The 26,218-nt window shown below is 38.9% G+C and overlaps 1 protein-coding gene across 1 annotated transcript in view; it reads left to right on the top strand.

Moving 5' to 3' along the window:
* PHF21B (PHD finger protein 21B) overlaps window positions 1-26,218 on the top strand; it is a 161,461-nt gene that overhangs the window by 66,001 nt on the left and 69,242 nt on the right. The window lies entirely within an intron of this gene.

The raw sequence follows: 26,218 nt of genomic DNA, 5'->3' as shown, positions 1-26,218 counted from the left end.
ATAGATCCAGAATACAGGATTATATTCTTGTTTAACTTCAACTGTAAATCATTATATTTTTAATACTATAATTTACATAATTAGAAATATTGTTTCTGTTACAAATGAAGCAGTTTAACTGTAAATGTGCCAAGAGGCCAAAAAGTAATCAATCTGTTGTTACCTTGCATACATAAGTGAACAGTAATCCAGAGTCAGCAGGGTTTTTTTTTTTTATTCTTTGGTTTGGATCAGTTGCCACTAATTTAGTATTGTCCCCATCTCATGTACTTTTTTGATTACTTGGTGTCAAAGTGATGCTAAAAGCATAAAGTGGGCAAGTTAAAATAGTCTCTGATAGTATCATTAGAGGAACACAGCACAATTAAATTGTGAAACAATTTCCAGCTCTAGTGCAGGTTTCTCCCATGGGAGATCAGATAGTGAGATTTAAGTGTGAGTATAATCTGGGCCCTGGAGCACAGAAGTAGAGAGATGAGATGAGAAAATTAGAAGTTACATTAATTTTTGTCTAAATAAAGCTGAAAAGTGAGGTCTTTATATTGCATCATTTGCAAAACACACTGTCTCACTAGATGCACATTTCTGAAACAATAAACATGCGTAATGCATGCAGGAAATCTTGGTCTCCAGAGTGGAAGAAACACATTCAAGTCTAGAGCTTAAGAAAAAATCCACAAGGAATCTTCTAATCAGTTACTGCATTCTCTGTTTGTACCTCTAGCACAGTGGTGTGATTTTTTTTTTTTTTTCCTCTCATAAAGCTTTAGGAAAGTTCCTCAATGACATTTCTATGTAGTATTTGAAAAGAGTGGAAGACACAGCTATTGCAGCTCTATGTCTCCCTGGAGAAAATTGCCAATGAATTCATTCTGGCAGAGGGAAAACCAAGGTGTTACTTTCAGGAGAACTGAAATTATAAAAGTAATCTTTAACTATGTGTCACATTGTAAGGTTTTTTTTTTGTTTGTTTGTTTGTTTGTTTGGTTTTTTTTTTTCTTAGCTATGAATATGAAGCTGATTTTCAGCTTACTACACATTTTCAGTAAAACATGTTGTTCTTTCTAAAAACATGGACTAGGAGGAAAACAGGATATTTGGTCCCACTTGGCCCGGAGTTGGCTTCATGCACAACTCCTGCTACTAATGTAACTTCTGTGAAAGCTGTTTGAAGCTGGCTATGTAGTTGAATTCATGGCTCAACAAAAGCTCATTGTGGACTTTTAAATGAGCTTGTGCCTTTCCACGGGGTAAAGCTTAAAATAATGGATGAATGCTGAAAGAGGAAGGCAAAGGGCTTGTGTGTGACTGCCCTGACACTGCAGCTGCTTTTGCAAAACTAGTGCACATGAACTTGGTATTTTTCTTGGCATGATATTTGGAGGCTTCTTTCTCCCTTTCCCCTCTCCTTTCTTGCTACATTTACATGAAGGTATGGCCAAGGAGGGATTTAATAGAGCAGAGGGACACTCCATCATTCTTTAAAATGAATCCCTTTAGTTAAGTACACTAGCAGTAGTATCCAAAGGAAGACTGGGGAGTATAATGAAATACTGCATTTCCTATTTTTGTGCCAGTTGTTTTCCTGGGTTTGAATATTCTTATAATTCATATGTGCAGTCCAGTTTCAAAACACTGTATAAGATCTGAATCAGAAATAACACATACGCTGGGCCCTTTAAAAAAGTGGTAGCTTGGCAAAGAGGAAAGTCAAGAGTTTGCTTATCCTCTATTATTTTTGTGATCTTCTATTGGAGACATACATAGAAATATGAAACTTTTCCTCCATGAGTCTCACTCATTTATTCCACAGATCCAAACATTGTACTCCTAGAAGAATAAACTAGGGAAACAAAAAAAAAAGGTTTTATTTGAAGACCAAGGGTTTTTTTGCTTTCAGTTTCCTTTCACAGGAATGCTATTTAAAGTGTTTGAGTAAGAAATTAATATCAGAAAATGAGCCAAAAACAAACTGAGGAGACCTTTGTTGAGGAACTGGCGCAGTTATAACCTAATTACTGAAATGATACTTAACATGTCAAGCTCCATTGTACAAATTGCTTGTAATATAGTAGAAAAAAAGGTACTTAAAAAAAAAAAAAAAAAGCAATCCCTATTATACTGCACATCAGTTAAGAGGCTCATTTAGCATTTACTTTTATGTATATACATTCATACAACTAAGTATATAAAACTTTGTATGGTCTCATATATATGTGTGTGTGTAGTTATCTCCTTGATTTCATTATTGGTGTCTGTTACATCTTGTGTACTCATGTATAAGTACATAAGAATGTAAATTTAAGTTGTCCCAGGTAACTGAAGTGGTTACCACTCTAGACAAGTCTTTTGTATCCAGGAGAGATGTTACAAGAAACATGACGCAAAATTTTTCACACTTCTCCATGAATTTCTATTCTTTCACTTTCTGGAAGTCATTTTACCTCACAGGTATGTACTGATGTTTGATGTGACTACATCAGATAAGCACAGCAGATGCTGCCAACTTGTCTCTTCATGGCTGTTGGTGACAATATTGCCTAAAACCACATGATTTTGAGAGTATTTAACTACTAGCCAACACTCTAGGGATAATATCATTTTGTTGTTTTGTGTGGAACATTCAAACTTAGTAAAAACTTATTTATTAACTTTTTAATGGAATAAAGACTGACCCTGAAGCGTTTTTAACCACCATGGTGCAGAACAACTGAGCCCTGTCTAATGACCATTGAAAGATCACATGTATCACTGTATACAAGAAAAAAATGCATATTACTGGAGAAGCTTCCTATCTGATAGCAATTATTGATTGAATTCTGATTTCAGCAGAAGCAGAGCAGAGTCCTACAGCAGAATATAAGATATACCCAGAGGTTTAATTGATTACAACCTCGCAATTCAGCAAAACTCAAACATTGCAGTCTTCCCTGAGCTTGATTTAATTTAAGTGTGTGCAGGAGTGGGGGGCTTTTGGCTTATTGACACCCTTGTTAGCATTTGATCAAGTAGAATATTGCTTGCATTCACCAGGAAAAAAAAAAAAAAGGAGTATTCAAAGGCACACGTTGTGCAGGAAATGTTCCTTTTTCCTGTGTAGCTGCAAAATTACCACATTCCACCTGTGCTGTGTCATTTAATCCCAATTTAAATGAGGAAGATATCTGATCCCCCAAATTCATAGTCCTGAAAGGACATTCAGTTTATTTGTTCTCAAGGACTATGTGGACAGCCCACTATGTTTTTCACTTCCGTTTCTACCAGTCAAGTAGGATACAAAACACTGACCCCAGGCAGGCTGCAGAAGATGCAGAATGGCTTCAAAATTTTTGCCAACTTACAGCTACTTTCATATCCTCATTTCAGAAAGCATATGCTGGGAGAATGGGTCAGTCTCCTGTCAGACTCTTTTGCTGTTTTAAATTTTCTTCAGCTCTGCTCACTGAGGTTAGGCTGAAAGCAGCACAGTAACCAATGGGATAAAATATAGGTAACTCAGTATTTGCATGAAAGGGAAAGATTTTTCCAAAGGAATTAAACTATTTAGAAAACAAAGGTCTTCCTTAAAAAGAAAATGATTCATTGATTTTCTTTTTTTCTGTTTGACCATAATCAGAAATAATCCTTTCTGAAAATTGCAGCTGTTGTTGACTCCTAAAATATTTTTGATTTTATGTTTTCTTCATCAGCTAGGACTGAACTCTTCTTCTTCCTCATACAACTTTCAAATATCCACATTTTAATACTTGGAAAATTATTCAGAGTAATTGGCACCAGGAACTCCCCTACTTACCCAGATCTCAGTGATTCAAAATCAGGTTTGAATTTGAAAAAAATTATGTTCTTAAACATTATGACCTCAAAGCCATCCTGCTTTCTGCAAGTTCTTCTCTATTACATATCATTCCAAATAATCAAATTAAATACCAAAGGCCTGATTACTCTTATAAGAACATAATAATGGTTGCTCTGGGTCAGACTGGATGTCCATCAGTATTGTGTCTGTGTTAGCAGCCAGAGGCTAAATCAAAGAGCAAGACATTATATGGGATATTTTATCAAAGACTCTTCTGGCAACAATTTCACCTCAGGTTTCCTCATCCAAACATAGTCCCCATGTATTTAGATACCCTTGGTGGCATTCTTTTCCATGAGGATCCCTAGTCCTCCTGTGAGAGCTTTCAGCACCCACAGTGTCCTTCTGAAAGACTTTTCAGTTTTGAATTTGGCTTCCACCAGTTTAATTGGGTTGCCTTTGCTCTTACTGGATGAAACATAAACAGTGAATCTCCACCTGCTTTGTCCAAGCCACTTAAGATTTAGCAAACCTCTCTCACATTGTGTCACTTCCATGCAAATCTGAAGCAACATAATTCTAATAATTCCTTTTGTATAAGGTTTTCCTTATCTTTGGTCATCATATGAAGCTATTTTTAGTAACCTTTAGAACCTCTGGAGCTCTTTCTGGTCTAAGAGTAACCTTTTCCAATGGTGGAGTCAGAACAGTGCTCAGGGTGCAGAATGTCAGGACTGGTTTCTCTAATATATATTCCCCATTATTTGTGTTTGGCCATCAAAGAATGACACTGATTACAACAGAACCTTCCCTTTAGTTGTTTTTCTACTGAAAAAGATAAAAACACACCAGTTAGAAAATATGGTGAACTTTAGGATTAAAACTGTGGGATTTAGAAGAAGGAAGATGGATTCAAGACTCCCTAGGAAGAAGAGAGAGGAGAAAGGCATGGTAGAAGAGTTGAAAAAATGACAAGCAGAGACTGCAGATGATTTACTGTTGCATTACTATTACTGTGTCACAATAAATTGTTTCTCTTGTCTTTCCTCCTTGCAACACTTACATTTGGCATAGAAACAGTCTTTAGAAACCATTTTTCTTGAAGTTCTTTTAAATCTGTGTTTTAAACCTTCACCTTTTTCTTAACATGAGAAACCATTTTTATATAGATATTCAGAAACTGGGATCTGTAGGTTTTCTCCTACTATGCATCTTTAAAAAGCAGATTAAGTGCCCATTAGGTAATATGAACTTTAGAAATTTAGAATCTGAATGCTTTGTTAAAAGAAGGAAGAAAGCTGAAAAAACCCTTCATCATGCTCAAATTGTTAATACATACCCAGATGGGCTCAATGAAAGAAGGAGGCAAATGAAAAAGTGTTTCAGCTGTGCACAGGCATGAAACCTGGGCATATCAGGATTCTCCAAGGAACCTGTTTCTCACTGAAAGAAGGATTCTCCAAAGAATCTGTTACAGCACAACTCCCTGGAGCAAAGCTTTGGCTCTGTGCTGTAAAAGGAAACCATGTAGTCAAATCTCCCACTAAATGTATAAATCCTCAAAGATAAAGACACACTTCTAGTTTGGTCTTGCTGAACTTATTATTTTTCAATTCCACTCTCTGTCCTCATTAGACATATTTAGTAAAGTGAGATGTTCCTCCCAATGTCTGGCCTTCCTTGCCAAGTTTTCAGAATTAGGACCACAGATAGAAATAATCTCAGGAGATCCACTGATCCTATTCAGAGCAGAGACTGAAACAAAATTATCCACTCTGCTTTTATTTATTTTGTATTTGTCCAGTTTTTTTTTTTTTTCTGAAAAGTGTTGAGAGCCTGTCATTTGAAACAAAAGCTCCCTGTGTTATTTATTAACTGATTCAGCACTTCTCATAAAGCCTGGTCTTGTGCATTGAGACTGACTATTCAGCCTGAAGCTGTTTTCTTTATAACAGTGCTTGGAGGGTTCCCAACAGAAGCAGTGCAGCCACTTTCCCTGATTTTATAGTTCAGGAGTTTTTGATAAGTGCAAAGCTGAGAAGGAAAATCCAGAACCCAAAATATTATTAAATGGGATTATAGTGAGACTTTCACTCCTCCACCCTGATTCCAGCATCCAAATACCTTTTTAGATATGATGTTGTGAGAGATCTGGTCTGATTCACTGTGTTCCAGACCCCCAAATCTGATTTGATGTTCAGAACTTAACAGTTGGACTCAGGGTTCCCAAAGGTATTTTCCAACCTTATTGATTCTATGATTCTGTGGCACAGGGGCACTTCAGTCCCAGCAATTGTCTCTGGTGGCTGAAGGACAACAGGAAAAGATTCCTTCAGTTCCGTCCTCTGAAAGGACAACATTGAGTGCTAAAATTCACCAGTATACTCATATCATTTAAGATTATCAATTAGTTTAGTCTAGAGCCTTTGAAATGGATATAGTGAGGAGAAGAGAGAGAGCTTGAAAATCATTACCAGTCCACTGTAAGCAGTCATCATTAACTACTATTAAAAAACCAAACAAAACAAAATACAGGAGACTGTATGGTGACCTGAAGCTGTCTGAAAGACAGTGCTCATATTTCTTATTGATTTGCATTTATGTGCAAAGTGTATTGTGAAGCAGCCCAGTGCTTTCAAATATTTCATTACAGACCAGTCATTAAGGCAGAAAGAGCTACATGGCTGCCATCAAAGGCACTTATTAAATGTGCATTTCAGTGTGCTTGTGTTAGCAATGGGCTAAAAATAAAATAAAATAAAATAAAATAAAATAAAATAAAATAAAATAAAATAAAATAAAATAAAATAAAATAAAATAAAAACAGGAACAGACCAGATACTTTCCTACCTGGTGTCTCCAAGTTCCCTGTTATAGACGTTATTGTTTCCTTGGAGAGGAATTTTAAAAACTGTTGGGTATTATTTCTGAGCCCTGTTGCAGTTAGCAAAATCCTGTAAAGCATAAAATCTAGCAATATTATATCTCTGTAAACAAAAGGTCATTACTGCCTATGCTTTCTTTTAGTGTTGCAGTTTTGTTCAAAAAAACAAGCAAAATCCCCTCAAGTAAATAACTGTACCCCTGTGTTACTCTGAGCAGCTGGTGCAGGAGGTGCTGCATAGGTGTCTCATAGCAAAGAGCTGAGTTAAACTGAGGGGTCTTCTTAATCACATAAGTGTTTTATAACAGCACTAACATCTAATTGCTTGTATTAAGCACTATAAGAAAACTTGGGCCCAGTCACAAAAGCACTTAGGACTTTGGCATTTCAGATGCCAACAATGTGAATCCAGAACACAGTGTCCTTGGCATAAGCTGACAAACATTGCCAAGATAATCTCTAAAATACTGAGTACTGTATGAGTATTGATCCTTAGGAGATGGAAAATTGGCTTCAGAGTGCTTAGTTCACCTGAATATTCTCATTTATTCCCAGTCCTTAGCCCTTGTGCAGAGTTCTTCAAACCTTGGAGTGGTAATGATGATTCAGAGGAACATTGATGCCTTGTCACTGCTTACACTGATTGAAGTTCTGGCCTGGTTTGAAACCCAAATGTCAAAAGCTTGAAAAGCTTGTGACTCGCCAAGAATGAGTAAGGACTGAAATGTGAGCTTTGAACAGCAGCATAAGGTAAAATGGTGCTGGAAAATTTATTTTCATTGCCCAGTTTGAGTTTATAGCATATAAATGGAGGCCAACCCTAGCAGGGATATTGTGTGTCATACAATGCTTGACTTTATTTTTAAAGCCCTAGCTGTAGGAATCATGTGATTGCATAAATTCTCCACTTTAATTTATACAAATAATTGAATTTCTAGTGATTATTTCTGGAAGTTTGACCACACCACTCCTACACAATTGTTAAAGGAGACAAACCCCCACAATTTATTGCTTTTATAAAGTCCCATATTTTTAAGTTGTTTCTGTGATTAGTTGAGGATACAGCTTTTGAATACATTGCTTTTGTCAATATTCTGAATGTAAATGGTAAAAAGTTTTTTGGGTTTGATTGGTTTTTAAATTTTGTTCATTTGCATTCAGTGACCTGCTCAGAAATATCTGAACAATGACATTACTGGTGCTGTCCTACTGAGGGTGATGTGCAGCTGTTACACTTTGGTGTAAAAGTATCCTTAAGGTAGAGACAAGGCCAACGTAAAGGTATCTTAAGGTGAGAGAAATGCATGGAAGGCAGGCTATGAGTTTCTTTCTCATCCCTCTCTGGTGAGGAATGATATAGTTGTAGGTCCCACCCTGTAGTTTCCACTACAGCTCCAGAGTTATGGAAGCAGAGCAGTGGGAAGGCATGTCACAGGAACAACAGATCTTCCAGCTGTTCCAGGAACAACTGAAGTAACTCCATTTACTCATTGCAATATCCTCATCAGAAAATCTGATTGTGCAACTTAGTCTCCTCTGCCTTAGGTTCTCAAAAACAGTAATCTGTTTATCCAGGTTAGGGCAGAATTTTGATTATTTGTTGAATAACTCCCCTGGCTCATATTTTCACACATGCATGGGAGCAGGAATGCAGTAGGGCTCATCTTTTCTGCAGAGGACCAGTCAGGTAATAATCCAGAATGTTGATCTCTCAGATTGAAAAAAACTAGTTGTTCACAGTGAGGGTTGGACTATGGGCATGTTTTTTAAATCTTGTTATTTTTTGAAAAATAATTTGATTTGGGCATCATAACTGATACCAAAACTGATTGAAACGTGTACAATGAGAGAGAAAGAGGGGACAAATTCTGTGAATTTGAAAAGACAAATTTTTGGTTCCCATTCCTCTGGGGAGCCCCAGTTTATTTAAAGGCTGAAATGAGCTGTGGGACTGCTTAGCTTGTTTTTGACTTCAGAGAGCTGGAAGAAGCATTGCAGGAGCAGGATTTCTCTCTGTAGCACTGAGCCATATGGGGAGTTCATGTAATATCTCCTTGAGGGGAAAGGAATGAAACACACTCGTGATTCTCTTCTTCTTCTTTGGAAAGTCCCTCACTACAGGACTTCTACTCCTGGAAAAGACTCCACCCTCTGACATGGAGACTCAACCACCTTCGTAACAGCAGATACTCTGTTGTAACACATGCACACACAATGCATGGTTCCCTGCCAGGCTGTAATTTGTTTTTGTCATCTATCTACTGACTAATGTGACAACTCACACAAGTATTTATTTCCAGAAGGAGGAATGCATAATGAGAGCTGTAGCTCTCCCAAGTTCTGAAAAGCTGTTTAATGAAAAGGAGGGGAAAAAAACAGCCTCCCACCCTTCCTCCCAAATGACAGGTTTTTCAAAGCCCAAGCACCAAATACAACAACTTTGAAGTTGCCCTTATGCATTTTTTTAGCTGCCATTTTCTCTCTTCTGTAGCTTCAGAGAAGCTGGTATTTGTTCTTTGTTGGGCTGGGGGTATTTGGGGACTTAAAGTGAGATGTTGCCAGAATGCAAATGGCTTGGAGCTGGGAAGGTGAAAGACTGGATTGCACACTTCACTGCATGTGAATGACACAAGCTCCTGCACACTCAGCCCACTTGGGCTCCCTAAATCTGATTAAAATACAAAAATCCTAGAACAGCGAGGTGCCCATCAAAAAATCTGACCGTGTCAGAGGCCCTTGCAAGCGTAGTTACAGCTGCAGGTGAAACTCCTGAGCAATTCAAGTCAAAAAACAAGCTTATATTCTACCCCAAACTTGGTGCCTGCTGTGGGTATTGAGAAAACCAGAATCATTGTCCCTGTCTTTCAGGAAAGGAACATCTGAGTTAGCAGGCAGCTAGTCTGTGTAGCTGGGAGAAAGGTGTAAGTGGCTGGAAGCTAAAGCTGGAAATGAGATGAGGATTTTCAAGATTGAAAGCCATAAACTTAGTAAAATAGTAGGTGCTATTACTGGAGATACTTAAATAGAAGTTTCACTTTGGTTTCAGAGTGGCTTCCAGGAAGAAATTATAAACTTCATGCTCATGCTCAATACTTCAAGTATTCCTGAATTAGGTTTTCTGAATGGTGCAATGTGATCTGGTAGTCACATAATCCTAAAGTTGCCTTAAAACATTTAGCTCTGCAGATAGTCATGTCCTGACCATTCTGTGATAGCCAGCAGGATATGACAGCCCTTGACATGGAAACCAGTGGTTGTCCAATGGAATTTTGGTGCATCCCTGCACAGATTTTCTGAATTACTGTGCATGTCTGACTAAGCAGCTTTGGGCTGGAACTTAATTCACATCTGTGGCTTGAGGCACTGATGGAACTGCCCTACAGATCTGACAGGCTTCCTCTAGCAGTCGCTGCAAATGCTTTTTCAGAGGAGCCTGTCCACAGAAAAATGGAACCAGGTGTGGAATGCCTGGGCCAGTCTCCAAGGTAAATGTAACTGCTTTTCAAGGACAGCAAATCCTCCAGGTGCTAGTGAAGATGTGTAGCCCTCATTTGTTCTTGCCCATGTGTGAAGAAACATAGCAAAAGACCAAGGATAATACAAATGCTCTTGTAGCATTCTGTTGTTGGAAGTCAGGCATGGTGGCAGTCAGTGGTTAAATACATCCCTTTTCCTGCTGATGCTTTGGAAAGTTTGTAATTGCCCTTGAAGGGCTTGTCTTTTTCATAAACAATATATTTTTCATGGCTGCTTGTGGCTGAGCTGACACATGCCTCTTGATATTTTAATATAACACAATGTAGAGTGATTGTCCTAAAAATCACCTTTTTTTTTCCCTGTACTGTCCTATCAATTAGTGATATTATCAGCTCCTGTCCCCTCTCAGTTATTGTCCAGTTGAAAAAAGCCAGGCATTGTGAGAACTTTTTTTTTTACTTGAACATGAAAATGGTTTAAAAGTCAATTAAAAAGTATTTCTGTATGAAACTAGTATTTCTATATGAAACTTTTTCCAGCCCTTAAAAAGAATCATGAGTGATTTTAAAAAATGGAGATGTCTGATTATAGTTTAGTAACGATGATATGAGGGCTGATTTCTACTGCCATGAGTCAACTTTTGCTTGTTCCTGGGCTCTTTGCCAGGACAATGAGTTTGTCCAGGTCATTTTGCTTTGTCTCCTGCATAGTTGTAAAAATCCTTGTTGATAATGTCACATCCAAGCTTCATTGGTCAGCATGAGCAATCTTAACAGCATCAGCCTTCTTCCTAGCCAAAACTGCTCTCACATTTCATTGCAGTCTCTCAAGGAAAGCCAGAACTTTCCAAGGCAGGAGGACTTCTATGCAAGGCTGTGCCAAAAAGACTGTGCAGGGTGCCAGTGTAGCAAGGAGAGCATATATTAGGAGCTGGTTTTAATTTAAAAGCAGGAGCAACTAACTGGCAGTCTTGGAAAGGGGGAAGGTGAGGCAATGTGTGCCTGCTCTGGGGAATGCTGGCTAGTCAGCAGCCTGTCTCTGTAGGGGGAAGATGGTTGCTGCAGGTGCAGGGTGACAGCACATCCTGTTTAGGGATGGCAGGATTTTTTGTCAAATGGCAAGTTATGACCATCCTGACTGTGTCTGTCTGGGTTCTGAACAACTGGAGGGTGATGTCTCTGCTTAAATGGACTGTCCTGAGAGTGGGCACCCCAGCTCCCCTTTATGCCAGCACCAGGGCTCATCTGGACATGTACATCTGCCAGTCTAAAACAGTTGGGTTGAGTTTTGTTTTCCTCAGACACAGAGTTGCTCTTGGAACAGCATAAGGACTGCACTGCCTGCTCTGTAGCCACACACATCAGCATCAAAAGCCTGTGTTTCCTCCCCCTCCATATTCCAGTCATTCCACACTGGACTTGCCCTGTTTTCTGCAGCTTATGCATAGTGGCACTGCAAATCCTATTATACTCACAGACTATATGGTAACCAGCAAACTCTCTTAGGAAATTGATCACTTGTCTTAGGGCACATCAAAAAAACAATAAATCAAATCTCTCAGCTGAGAACATTTGTGCCCTGTTTCAATATATTTACTATCTTCTGTTCATCCACACCATCCCCAGAAAAGCAATCAACTAATAAACTTCTATCATGTTGCAGAGTGGAAATGCTAATAAGCCCTGGAATGCAATGATGTTAATGGATGATACTGACAGCACTGATGGATGTTAATGGATGATGCATGAGTAGCAGGAGATGCAGTCATGCTCACTGCTAAAATACTTCAGAGCTTTACTTTTGTTCTAGCTTGGAAAAGTTTCCATTTACAGATTGCTTAGCCCGTTTATAGACTCAGCTGCTGCTGCTGAATTCAGCAGTCTCTGTCTCTTGCCATTTTGTCCACCTTCACATTAAGAAAGCATCTCTGATGCTGTAGTTGCTTCTTCCTGAAACTTTTAGTTAAGAAAACTGAATGTATCTGCCTTTACCACAGCACTGCATTCCAGCCCAGCCTGCTTTTGGTTTTTGGAAAGAATGCTGTCGAGAAAAATGAAATTTCAAATGCCTTTCTCTTGATATTCTGTTTCTCCCTTGACTCATCTATCCTTCTGCATTTGAATGATTTATTTTTTAATAATTTCCGTTGAGTTGCTTTTTTGATGACTCTTATTCCTGTGATTTATTTCTTATTCATCATGTCAGCAAAAAACTGGGAGTAGTGTCTGCTAGGTGGATGTGCCTATGTGGGGATGCTAGTGTCTATTTAACTGAGATACAAACTTTTAGTGCATAAGCTCTTTTGATGAAGGATTTTTGTAGAAAGATATTTTAAATAGAATTATTAAGTGTAAAAATATAATAATTTTTGTAATAAAGGAATTTATTTTCCTTGAAATGACTGTTGAATATACGGAATATATTCCCTGACAAGGTGTAAATGCTTTAAGTCAGGTCAGATTTTAGATCTAAATTACTTGACAGAGAACTATAATCTTCTGAGGGTTGAGAGGGTAATTTATTCATTGTGTCCATGCAGCCTTTAGCCTCTTTGCTGAGTCTGCATATTATCATTGGCAGCAGTCTGCTGGAAATGGACATGTTTCCACACAGGCTGCTCAACACACAACTGGAAAAACTGTGTTGATTACTACTGGAAGTACTGTTACTAAACTTCTTGGCCTAGCAGTGAAAGGCACATAGGCTCTATACTTGTTTCCTTTGGCCAAAGTGCTCTGTCCTCATAGGCTCTTGCAAATGTTCTTTCCTTTATTCTTTAATCCCTTCTTTTCTGTTTCCATCTTTCCTCACATTTGGTTGTGAAATTGCCAAGCCTGTGCCCACTGCTGCCCCAACACCATGCCAGAACTCTTCTGTAATGGCATTTCCTCCTCCTCTTTCCCTCTTCCTCCTCAGTGCTTCCTTCTACCACTTAAGCCCAGTTATTTTTACAGCAAGGAGGGGATCTGAACTGGGAAATTCATCTGTATTAAAACCTAGGGTTTTTTTCCTTTGACAGGTTGGCTTTAATTAATAAAGCTGCTGGTTTATTGCACAGCTATCTGAATGCTGGTGCAGCCACATTAGTTGGTGCATCACAGCAGGATGATTAAGGCACTAGGAGATGGTTTCCCTTGGAAGAACTGGGAATTCATATTGTTATGATGTTCTGTAAAACATGACCTGTTTCCCTCACCTCCTGGAGAAGGCCATCATTACTAAACTTTATTTTTCCACAATTACTTTTAAAGGCTTCAATCCTACATGAAAAAAAGAAAAAGAAAAAGTGGGGAAATGCAGGAGTGAAGTGCTATGGGGCTGGCTGTAGTCACAGTATCTATAGAGAAGGTGTGTAGAGAGCTACTGTTTCTACACTGAGTGTTGTTAACACCTCCTGCTCAGCTGGAATCCACTGGAATGAGCAAACTTGATACTGCCTCTTATTTGTCCCATTCTTTTTCTAAATTGTGTCATTACAGTTCACACAATTGCAGCCCAATCTTATTCCAAACTGGGAGTTACACAACAGATTATTTTGGAACTTGAACAAGGACTTCCTTTTTCATTCCTACTTATGACTTGTCCTGTATTTGAACTCAAATCGTTGGGAGCTGCTGCACGAACCTGCCACTTAATCCTTGCCTTGTGCTCTGAAGGGTGCTCCACACTTGCAAAAGAAAAGGTTAACTCAAATGGGAATATAAAAAAAAATTGGGTGAACTACAGAACTGGAAAGCTAGAGCATCAGTTCTTTCTGACCACTTTGTCATTTTCTGTACTCAGCATCTTTGCAAAATTACTTTTATTAGGAGAAAAGCTGTCATCTGGGATAAATGTTCCAGGCAAAGGATCTGGTTGACCGATGGAGGTTGGTATTTAAGTGCTTGTCATGTTTTGCACTCAATGGGAAATGTTTTGTCGGATGCTGAAATGTAAAATGTTAGGGGGAAACTTTGCTGAGGCTTCTCTCGATCACTTCTCACCTTTTTTTTGTGTCCTTGAATTGTTTCTGAGTATACACACAGAAACAATTGTGCCATTCTGCAGCTCCCTGTAGAGTTCTCATGGCTAAAGTATCCAAGTGCCTTCCACTACAAAAGCAAAAAACTCAACATACAAATGTCTTTCTTTCTCCTATTACTGTTCATGGGAGTAGTTTAGAAATTAGCTCAGACACAACTGAAGACTAGGGACTAAATTTTGCAGGTAATTTCCATTTTATATATGCTTTAAATAAGCATCTCCATCTTGATGTGTGAAGGCAATGGCAATGTAGTGTGTCATTGCCTTCTCCTTAGCCATTATGTTCCTCTCCTGTTGTTGTTTTGAAGTGAGCCCAGTCTGTTCTATCTCATTTTCTCTTCTACATTCCATTTTATTTGCTGTCATTGGCATGATCTGTGTTCTTTATTCCTTATTACTCTCTCTTTGGTCTCCACAATATTGGCTGTGTACTGTCTTAGTTTCAAGGATCTACACAGTCCTTCATTAGCAGCTCTTTTATCTCTTTATTATTCTTTCCCAACTCTGCTGTATACCTTTCTTTCCCTTTAAGCATTGTCTTATCATTTGCATTTCCATTAAGTTGGTGTGAAAGCATATAATTCCCTTATTTCTTAAATTTACACAGTGTTTTCTACATCTGTTAATGTATTTGTACACTTCAGTCATTCTAAATAGTTTTTTCATGCATTCTCTGAAGTCTCATTAACAGAAAAATATTACATGCTGTATCCTCCTCTTATCAATTATCTCTTATAAATTATTATTATCTTATTATCCTCTTATCAATTACATGCTGTATCCTCCTCTTATCAATTATCCTCCACTGATCAACTATCTGTATCTAGTCAAGTGGTATTCCTTGGGATTCTCAAACTAAGTTGGCTTTTGATTTTTCACATGTGTGTACTCACATAGCATTCTTTGTCATGGGGGAAAGGACTAGGGAGGGGAAGTTAATTTTTTTTAATCTTTCTAAACCACCCATGTCCCTAGAGGAACTAGGCCATTATATGCTCCCAATTAAAAAAAAAAAAAAAAAAAAAAAAAAAAAAAAAAAAAAAAAAAAAAAAATTGAATAGTGGTCTGAGCAAAGACAGAGGGCTTGGAGTTCCCAATTTTCACTTTCTCCCTCTTCTGTAGGAGGTGTTATTTTATCAGGCAGTATTCATTCAGCCAGGTTTTGAACATTACCTTATGTTTTTGGTAAGAAATTATTTGATAACCTACCTCTTTGAACACTCCCTGCTTGAAAGGCAGAAAACCTCTGCAGTGCTGTTGCTGCCTGAGTGCTGTGGCAGCCAGCCTGCCTGCACAGTCAGCCCTCAGGTTGGATAAAGAGGGCAATGTGATCATTCACAGTTATGCTTTTTGATACTCCACATGGCAAATGAAGTGGTGCAACTGAGGGGAAAATTAAATGAGGAGTGAAGGTGCTCTCCTAGTAACTAAAGTTTTGTGCCTGTGATGTGGAGGTTCAGTTTCCAGCTTTTACTTGATGTGAGTGTTTCTGTGACTTCAGTTTTAGCTCCTGCAGCTTCCTTCTACATGTATACTCAGAGTTCCTACCTCTGGAGGAGTTTCACTGGATCATAGGGATTTCTTTGAATGATGTACATATGCTCAGAATCCTGGAAAGGAACAGAGAAAATCATTGAAATTGTCATCCTCTATATATTGTGTGAGAAAGTAGGAAGTCTTGAGATGGAAGTCCATTGTCAACTCATCCTTCTGCATCCTTTACTTCTGGAAACACCTGCACAACTGTTCATGATTGTCATTCCACAGTTTATAATAAGCAGTTACTTTATGATGCAGGAGGAGAATCTTTCAGAGGTTTTCTACTTCAACTATTTTCACTCCATTGACAGCAGAATGGCAAGATTGCTGTTGAGAGAAATTTGTCATTTCTCCTGCCATCCCTTCTAGCTTCTTTTAATACTTTTCTTCTTCAGAATTGCAGCACCTCTTTTTAGAGGTGCAGTTACCTGTTGTGTGTTTCTTATTTCTGGTCATGGGCTTTACTACATTTTTTGGTCTGTAGATTTCTTTTTATGTAACATGTGAAAAGGAAAATACATGAAATTAAGTTTTTACCATCTACATAGTTCTTTTCGTGGCCAAGCCCACACACACACAGGAAAATGCTTGGACTTATGAAATCTCATCTTCATCTCCACCAGGTTTTCTTTGGAGGACATGAGAAAATATTTCAGGCAAGGTTAGATAAGCAGGGTGATAGCTCCAACCCTTGATTTGACAGTCATAATCCTGTGGGGTTAAGATAAAATCATATAATTTAAAATATCTTTATGTCTTTAAAATATAAATAAACAGTATTTAATGGATGCTAACAAGCTCATTTTCACAATACCTCAACGAGGAAAACATTATCAAGTTGGGAAAGTAAGGCAAGGGGATTTATCTAGATCTTGAAAGCAGCTTTGTTTCCACCTCAGTCCTGGCGTGCTTAGCCAGAAGCAGACTCAGAGGCTGGGGCAGAAGGACCCTGCTCTTTGTGCTACCAAGCCATAAAGTTTTTCGATAGTAAAGTGAGCTAACAGCTGACGGCTTTTGCAACAAACCTGTTCATGAAGTTGCCTTCATCTTTGTCCTCTGAATGAAGCACACTCTTCAGGTTCCATGATAAAATCACCTTCCTTCATATACTGACATTCCCTTGCCAAAAAGGGTGGGATCCCCCTGGGCTCAGGAGCAGGAGCATGGGGTGACTGCTCCTCTGGCTGCTTCTGCCCTTGAGTCTGTGGGCAGTCCATGTGGACACAAGAGCCTGGATTTGGAATGAGGAGATGCCTGTAAGCACTCAGTTGGGCTCTGTATTTCCCCTCCTGCTTTGGTTTTTTGGGTTTTTTTTTGGGGGGGGGGGGGGTTTGGGGTTTTTTTGTTTTTGTTTTTTTTTTTCCCACCAAAACTCTACTTGGGAGTGATGGAAAATTGAAAGGTTGCTCCAAGCAGTTTCATGTGTACCATGCAAACATGTCTGCTCTAATCACCTCAGAGTCATCCCAAAAGCTCGTGCTGTTGGCATGAAACATGTGTATGTAGAATTGCTGTGGAAATTTCTACACCAGGTCTCGAGAGAAGGCAGGGATTTTTTTCTTTTCTTTGCAACTTACCCAGAATTTCTGATGGGAATACTTCACCACTGAAGGTCTGCCTTCCCTTGGGGAAAATGCAACCATTTAACTTCTATCTTCTTTCTATGTATACTGAGGAACCGATGGTTTGATCCCCTGGGAAGTCTGTATCTGTTCACAGTTACATTTGTTCATTTCAGGAGGATTTTGTGTTATCTAGGAAAAAAAGTGTGGGGAAAAAAGGATTTGGCTTGGTTTATTGTACTGCCGGTTCTTCCTGCCACTCCAAAGAAGATGTGCATTCCCAAATTTGATTTTAAGCTGGAGTGAAGGAGGGAGAAATCAAAGAAATAATTATCAGGTTGGGGTGGGGGCTGGATTGGGACTGATGGGAGGAATGGGGCACAGGGAATGTGAATTAGGAGGCAGCTGCTTTGGAACTGGATACAATAAATTACTCTAATTTATTGTTAGTTTTTCTGATTGCGTGCAGTTGCATCTCTTTTTGCAGTGCTTGGTCATAGGAAGCAGTGCCTTTTTAAGCAAAAATAGGAAGCCCCTGAGTTCTAGACACATAGAATACAAACTTTAATGACATTCATGGAGAGGAGAAGAGAAGAGGTAGAGTACTGAAACAAAGGGAGGCAAATTATCAAGAAATGTGAGCTTGATGCCATTTAGAAAGGGTCTGGATCCCATGATTTATCTAAAAATGACAAGATGCCACTCCACAAATGCAAATGTCTGCCCTGCATCTTATAGCTATAACGAATGAGTTTCACACAATGGAAACATTCAGCTTGTTCTAGAGCGCTTAGTCTCCATATGCTGGCTGTGTGTTCCTGGCCCTTAATGACTCTGCCTTTGTTTTCTTAAAACTTAAATTAGAAGTACATTAGTGTTAACGTGGTTTGCACTCAGGGTGTTTTTGTTTTCTTAAAACTTAAATTAGAAGTACATTAGTATCTATATGGTTTACACTCGGGGTGTTTTTGTGTGTTTGTTTGTAGAGGTTTTGTTTTTCACCAACAAATAAGCCATATGAATGCAGTCCTCTTGAATGCATGGGATGTGGCAAATAATGAGAAATTGATGCTGGCAACAGCAAAAGTGTAAATTTTGAGCTGCTAATGGAAGGTAGGACTCTGGCTTTGGGGCTCTGGGAGAACATAGCCATGTTACATAGCAAGGAGCCCTCCTCTGACCTGCCCAGAGGATGCCTGTGTGCTTTCTGCTTGCTTTGTAGTGAGATCAAGCTGAAGTTTTCCTTTGTGGTAAGTTTGGGTGTAAAAAAAGCATGTCAGAGCCTTGCAGACCTGCTGCAGAACACAGTGCCCTCTATCTAAAGGCTGTCATTACTGGGGGCTTCAGCACAGGCTGTGTCTTACTATTAGCAGCTTATTGTATATTTTTAATTTGGGATTAAGGAAAAGAATAGCGATCCATCTATCAAATAAAATGGAAAACCAACTACTCTTGCCTTGAAGATTTTTTTGGAAGGACTTTAACCCACACACATAATATTTAATTTTCTGGATGCATATATGCAGCATGTGTGTGAGTGGGCACACATGTAACTCCATTGCAAGTTTTTAAAGCTCTATTTCTGACAGAAAACTGGTCTAATTAATAGGAGTAGGAGACAAAATGCCAGCTTGTAGATTTGTTTCCTAGGCAGAAATCAGCTCCCTCCTCCCTGTTACACTGCTTCTTCTTGATCTGATGTAACAAGAAGAAAGAGTCAGCTGTGAATCAAGTGCCTTGTTCTCATTTCCTTGATCATTGGCATGGTTTGAGAGAGAGAAAGGATGAGGGATTATTTGTGAGGTTATTAAAAAAAACCCAACCCTTGTTCCCCCTCCTCCTCTCCTTCAAGATGCACAGGCTCTACCAGAATGTTCCATGATATCAATCTGACTTTTCTCATTTAATAGCATCCTCTTCCTCCCTACTCTGTGTTAGTTAAAAAGTGCTGTTTACACGTCACTAAGCAGCTAATTCCAAGCTTTGACGAGTGGATTGCCAGTTAGCAATACCATTTAAAATGCATTGGTTTTTGCAGTCAGCAAGATGTTTAATGGGTTCAGAAATTAAAGGCTAATTGCACTTGACTGAATGTATGCATTTCTAAGCCCACGGTTACCATTGCTGGAGTATTTACCAGCTTGGAAAATTCTCTCTTTACATAAACCTGCTAATTAATTCTCTATTGCTGCCCTGTCCTGGAGAGCAGCCACAATGAGAGCTTGGTCACTCACACTGACAAGCTGGGGTGGGGTGTTTTTGATGCAACTTTAATCATCATCTGTCGTCACATTTCTGCACGATGGTTTTGCTTGGAGGATTGAACAAATTTGTTCATGTAACATTCAGGTTGTTTATGATGCCTTGTGAAAGAAAATGGCATGTTGGTATTCTCATTATGATACCAAGCAGACAAGGAACTTGACTGTCTTTGGAGAAAACACGAGAATTACAGGGTAGAATTAGAAGTGGGAAAAGTTTAGCTGTTGTGCGCTGCCATATATAAAATTGCTGATGTGCAGAAGAGCTTGTGAATGCTTCTAAACCAGATTTTTAATACCAATAATATTAATGGAAGCCTTTCCTGGAGAATGTGTCAGGTTAGAAAATCAAAAGCTGTTTTGCACCTTAATAGAAAGACTGTTTCAATATCTCCTGGCATGTGCTTTCCTTCTGATTAGTGTCATACACAGAAGGGGTAATCATTCAGCTTTAAAATAGTCAAAGATTAAAAAAAAAAACCCCAAAGAATTACACCACATAATTAATTGGAGAAGAGATTTTGGGGGGCACATCTGGGGGTGGTGGTGGTGTTGTGCATTGTTCCCCTCTTCTGTTTCAGGCAGTGTTTGTCATTCTTTGGCAGGAGTGACTAATTTATTGTCTGACTGTCCTATCTGGATTCATAAAGAGTGGCTTTCAATCCCTCCCCCCTCCCCCCAACAAAACTCTTCTGATGTGCTGTGTATTTGTTTGGGAGGGGAAGGAGGAGGGGGAAAGGGAGGAGGTTATATGTTTCTGACCTGCTTTACTGCTTTTCAGTTGAAGTAAATTAATGCACACACTAGCTTCCCCTCTGTTGTGCTGATTGGATCCTTGTGCCGATTAAATATTTCACACTGATAGAGGGATGCTGAAAGCACTCAGCTGGTAATGCAGTATGTACATCAGTGATACAATAACTGACTCTCAGGTTAAAATCAAACAAAACCCCCAGTTTGCTGCAGTTTTGATTAGAATGAGTTTCACTTTGAATTTAAATCCTTGAGCCTGATGCAGTGATGGCTAATTAACTAAGATCTGACAGAGACAAAGAAATACATTCTTACTTCTAATGACAGGCAGGCAGGAAGTTGTCAAAAAAAAAAAAAAAAAAAAAAGAAAAAGAAAAAGAAATTAGAAGAAACCAACAGACAAAAGAAGCCATAAAAAAAAAACCCGACCAACTAATGCTGAGATTGTACTTCAGCACACATGAACCTTCCTGCCCGTGTTTAACACTCATCTTCCTTTGCCTGACAGTCCGGCCCTGCGAAGGCTGTTTCCATTGAGTCTCAGATTCTCTTCAGCTATTTTTTAAATTCTTTAATTCTTCTTATAAAAACTAACACTCGAGCCATACCTAGTCAAAAAGTCGCTGCCCCCTTGTTTATTAATCGGGCTTTTGGGGGCTTCCTTTAGGAAAGGGCAGGGGGACGGGAGGAGCGTACTAGGGAGGAAGAAGGGAGGAGGGGGAGGAGGAGGAGGAAGGCTGCCTGCCCCCGGGTCCCTCACGTCAGCCTGCGCCACGGTGACCTCTCCCTGGGGGTCATTAAAAATGTCTCTGTCGAGAAATTTCTTCTCCCTCCCCTCCTTTCTCCCCACCCCTGCCCCCGCCCAAGCTGGGGCGTCGCGGGGAGAGCGTTTGCATCAAACTGACAGGTCATTTACCGAGCAATTGGCAGCAGGAACTACCCCGACCTTCTTTAAAACCCTTCTCCTTCATCTCCTCTTCCTCCTTTTACTCTTCTTTCCCCTCTTCTTCTTCCCCCTCCTCCTCCTCCTCCTCAGTTGTACGTCTTGAACACCTTTACGTGAAAGCTAGCATTTTTGGAAACAGCGCATAAAATCTTCCCATGCAACGGTCTTCACCTTTGTTTGTATGAGAACCTGTTTTAATGTCTTCTCTTTGGGCACAGATAACCTGGTGCCCAAGGCATATATGTAAAAGGAAGCATTCTTTATGGGATTGCAGGGATAAAACACAGGCTATGAAGCCTTTTGCCTCCATGAGCATCGACCAAACTCCTCTGGGTGCCTGCCTGTGTGTACACACGTGCTTGGCTGAAGCGCTGCTCATTTCTTTGTTTCAGTGTGTGAAGTTATGAGGATGGCTGGCTCATGACTTAGGGTTCAGATCAGGCAGGATCAGCCGTGCATATAAGTAGCAATTTGGAAATATAGGAGAAATACATGGAAATTCATAGGTTTGAACCAAAATCCTTAGACGATGTACTAAAGTGCCATAGCTGGTGACTGTGTTTACAGTGCATTTGTGTCTTGTCACTCTCTGAATATTGAATATTCTGTTGTTTAAGAGAATTTTATTGTGACTATTGGGTAAATGAAGAGAGGCCATGGCTCTTATTGCTGGAGAAGTCTGTTCAGCTGGTTTGCATGCATGGCATTAGATTAGCATGTAATGTTATATTATTAATTGACAAAGACATCATTTTGGTTTGAAAGTGGATTCCCAGTGTTCTGCAAGCTAAATAAACTCTCAGAGTTATGCCAAATGTTTTCTCGTAGCCATGGGCCCACTAAGGAAAAAAAAAATGGTATTGCTCTGTAAACAGTTACAGTTTTTCACAGCCAAACTGCTTTGTCAGAGCATCATTCTGGAAAGATTAATGGACTGAGGTTTCTATCTACAGTGTGTAGGTGTTAAAATATAAATGTGATGGACAGTGAATTTTAGGTCCTTTTTAAACAGATCTCATATTTTACTAGGAAAACATGAAGGTTTGCTGAAAGGTGTGTGTCTGTTTTAAATCACTGCTATGGCAGACAGCAGCCAGGAGGTGAGAATTCCTCCCTTGCAGAGCATGACCATGTTCTTATTTGAGATGCATGTGTGAAGAAATGTCGACATCAGATCAGTAAGGATTTGAAGACATGATGTAAGCTGCAGCAGAGTGACAATGAAGGAGACAAAGCCTTGCACCAGAAGCAGTGCTGTGTATGTGGAGCCTGGCTGGAGCCTGTGTGCGCATACATGTGCCTCATTGCTCGGTGCGCGGGTCACAACAGAACAGCCACCTGCAAATAGTTTCTCCCTTTGCTCTTTCCATTGCTTTATTCACTAAACAGAATGATTTGTGGTTTGTGATAGCAGAAGTAGCATTTGAGTAATCAAATTTGAGGCTAGGACTGTTGGATGGCTACCTTCTTACTTGCAAACATTTACAACGCAGACCTAGCTGGAAAGGAGGGGATGGGGAGAAGGCTTACATGCACTAATAAACAGGAAGGCCAGAGTTATTTTGCTACATATGGAAAAAAACATTAACTCTGCTTTAAATAGTTGAGATCGTGCCACGTACAAGATGGGAAATCATAAACAAGTGGCAGATTTCCAGCACATTGTGGCATGTTTGCATGTGACCAGCATACATATTTCAAACTCTGGACTGCCTGTGGCATCCTGCAGTGAAAATGAAAGTCATGTTGCTATTGAAAAGGCGCTGTTTCAAAATTGGTGTATTGTGTGTGCTATTATGCTGTGGATGAGAAGCAGAGACCTGCTTTCCAGCATTTAAAGCAAATTTTTTTTTCCTCTTTTCCTCTCTTTTGGCTCTTCCATTGTATCAGCACATGTTTTCTGCTGCAGTGTCCAAAGATTGCTTAGTATCTTATTGTTCATTATTCCAAAAGTATCTGATAATATGTTATGCTGACTGATTCTCATAATGCAAATTTTCATTCTCTTTAAAAACTAAGATTATTCTTTTAATTAATCTGGCAGAAATAGAATACAGCAGATGTAGGTTTTGTTGAGGATTATTTTAATCTCTCATATCATAATCTTTGTTTCTTGTCAACACTCCTTTACCAACGTCTTCTTAGGGTTATAATGTAAAAATGGCTGTTACAAATTAAAAAACACAAAGAGATGAAAATAGCTCATCTCTTAATTGACACAGTTTGATTAAAGGGGCTATTTTTAAAGTTTTGATAGGTACATTTTAGAAAATTAATAAAAGACACACAGAAGAGATGCTGTTGCTGCTTTTCCCTAAATTGATGGTTTTTCTGTACCTCTATTTTGGAAGCTAATTTTGAGCACCTGATCCTCTGTATATACTTCCATATTTAGTTTCTAAAATTTTCAACTATTTAAATAAACTTAGTATAACATTGTACCCTCAGGAGGTAACAGATGTGGGCCAACTGGTCCTTGCAAGCCTATCCCAAGGACATAATGTTTTCCCTGTATTTACTTAGACAAGCCACAAAACCTATATTCAAATGATTTTTTTCCAGTTTTACAAGCATTTCATATTTATCACAACTTAGACTGAAACAAGCAGTAATCTTTATTTCCTTAGCTCTTTTGGTTGCATACACATGAATAGACAGAATTGTGAGGTTGTTAGGAAAAATGTTAACATGCATCACATGCAAAGACCCAAAACTGACTCACTGTTAATGCTTGTAGGGAGAGCAAGTGAGTAAGGGATGGATGGTAGTTTGAATAGTGAAATGTTTTTGTTTGTTTACAGAATTTCTGCTTTTGTACTTCTCCGCTAACTCGCTCCTTTGAAACAAGACAAAAAGCAATTAGTTGCTATTGAAGTTAGTCAAGAAAGTCACAATCTACTTCTACTTAATTTGCTTGTTCTTTCCACTGAGCTACCAAGGATTGTCTGTCTTTTGGAGTCAAGAAGTTTTATTTGTTTAGGTGTTTTCTGTTGCTGAAGTGTCTGAGAACAAAGCAAAACTGTACTAATACCACTAGAATATTACTTATTAGAAATTTAAGTGAAAATATGAAATCAGAGTAATACTGAGTGTTTCTGTAAGAAATTTTTCATTCAGTAACCCCCACGTTCATGTCTGAGTGAAAACATTAAAGACACTTCATCAGCACAGTGATCTATCAGGAACAGCAATTGCTCCTAGGGTCACAAAAGAAAATCCCCACCCAGTGCTACTGATGTCAGCAGCAAGCCTCTGGTTGTCTGCAGCAGAGCTAGGATTTCCCTCCTGGACTAACTCCAGTTATGCAATGGATTTCTAGCACTGTAACCAAGTACAGCATTTTCAGACAGTCTGTGAGCTTGCATTTTTCATAGGACATGAAGCAAAAATACAACCACAGGGCTGAACTCTTAGTCTGAGAGCTTTCTGTCGCTGTAGGGGTAAGATGCTTTCCAAGGAAATACTCCGTAGAGCAGCAGAGGAGATGGTCAGCTCTCCCACATGCTGTCCCAATTCTCTTTGGCATCTGCAGCAGCAGCATTCCATGGGGCATGGAATCAGTGCAAGGAACATCAGTGGAAAACTGTGCTACAACAAACCACAGAAACAGGCTTTTATAGAATTTTTTCATAAGCAACTTTTCCCCCCTACATAAAACACCTGTCCTTGTCTTTCACTTGAGCACTCTTAAACTGTCAGACAGGTGTATTTCTGTTTTGAAGAGAAAGCTCTTTTCTCTTCAAAACTTCTATGACACACAACAGCATAGAGAACAAGGAGAATATTGCCTATGCTTCCTTGGGATGATTGCCAGGATAATGGAGAATGAAAGGTAAAGACAAAAATAAAGAAAGCTCAAAACAATTTCTACGAAGTCACAATTACTAGAGTAATGCTGACATTAGAATCACAGAACCACGATTCAGTAAGGTTGGGAAAGACCTCAAAGATCACTGAGTCCAACCTTTGACCAAAAAGAAGTAATTTGACCAAAAAGAAGTAATTTCTGTATATTAAAATCTGAAGCAAGTGTCTCTGGTAAAGCATATGCTTGTGATACACAAAAACTATAGTTCCCAAAGCAAACATATATTTCCACTAAGCCTTTCCAGTCTTAAAGCGTATGATGGGTTTAAAGGTAAGATGGGATATATTTTCCTAGAAATCACTTAATTTTTATGCTATAAGGCTTCTACTTTAGGCCCAGTAGTAAGGTTTTCAGCCTCGATTCTGGAAAGAACTAAGCATGTCTGTAACTTTATACGCACACACGCACACACTTCTATGCACATGTCGTATTTTAAACAAACAAAGTTGTCAACAAAACTCTTATGGGCTTTAACAGTAGACCAGCAGTTTCCCAAAGGCTGTACATAACATGTCATTGCATTGGAGTCCAAAGTTATGGTCAGTGTATAAAGTTAAACATGGGCAGAACTGTTTGCAGGATTAAGTGCCTTTGATGTCAATTCTAGCTGACAAGATTTTTAATAATTTAAGGTATAAAAAGAGGTTTGAACCGGCATATTTTTTCCACATATACCTTGCTTGCCTAAATGGCATTAATTATAAAAGCTCCCAAGATTACTCAAAGTGCAACAACTCTATAAAAGTTTTTTTTTTTCCTTTTCAAAAGTGAGCATTTTATGCAGACACTATTATTTACCATATGCATCTTCACAGTACCTACAGAAATCTCAAATACAAATCTTGTCAGAGATCCTATAGCAAGCTCATAATCAAAACATTCCTATTACAGATGGAATAACCACTCTGTAGCAATATAAAATAACAACTCTTAAGAAAAACAGAGAACTGCAAGTTAAAATGGTGCTATGGAGAAAAGTTAGCTTGGATGATGATGATGATAATGATAATAATAATCATAATTATTATAATTCTCACCACTGGAAAAATAGTGGAAATTTGTGAGGAAAAGAAAACTTTAAAGGGAAAGCAGCAAATTGACTTCAAAGT

Source organism: Vidua macroura, chromosome 5 (assembly GCF_024509145.1).
Source record: "Vidua macroura isolate BioBank_ID:100142 chromosome 5, ASM2450914v1, whole genome shotgun sequence".
NCBI lineage: Eukaryota > Metazoa > Chordata > Aves > Passeriformes > Viduidae > Vidua > Vidua macroura.
This window is presented reverse-complemented; position numbering and strand designations above follow the sequence as displayed.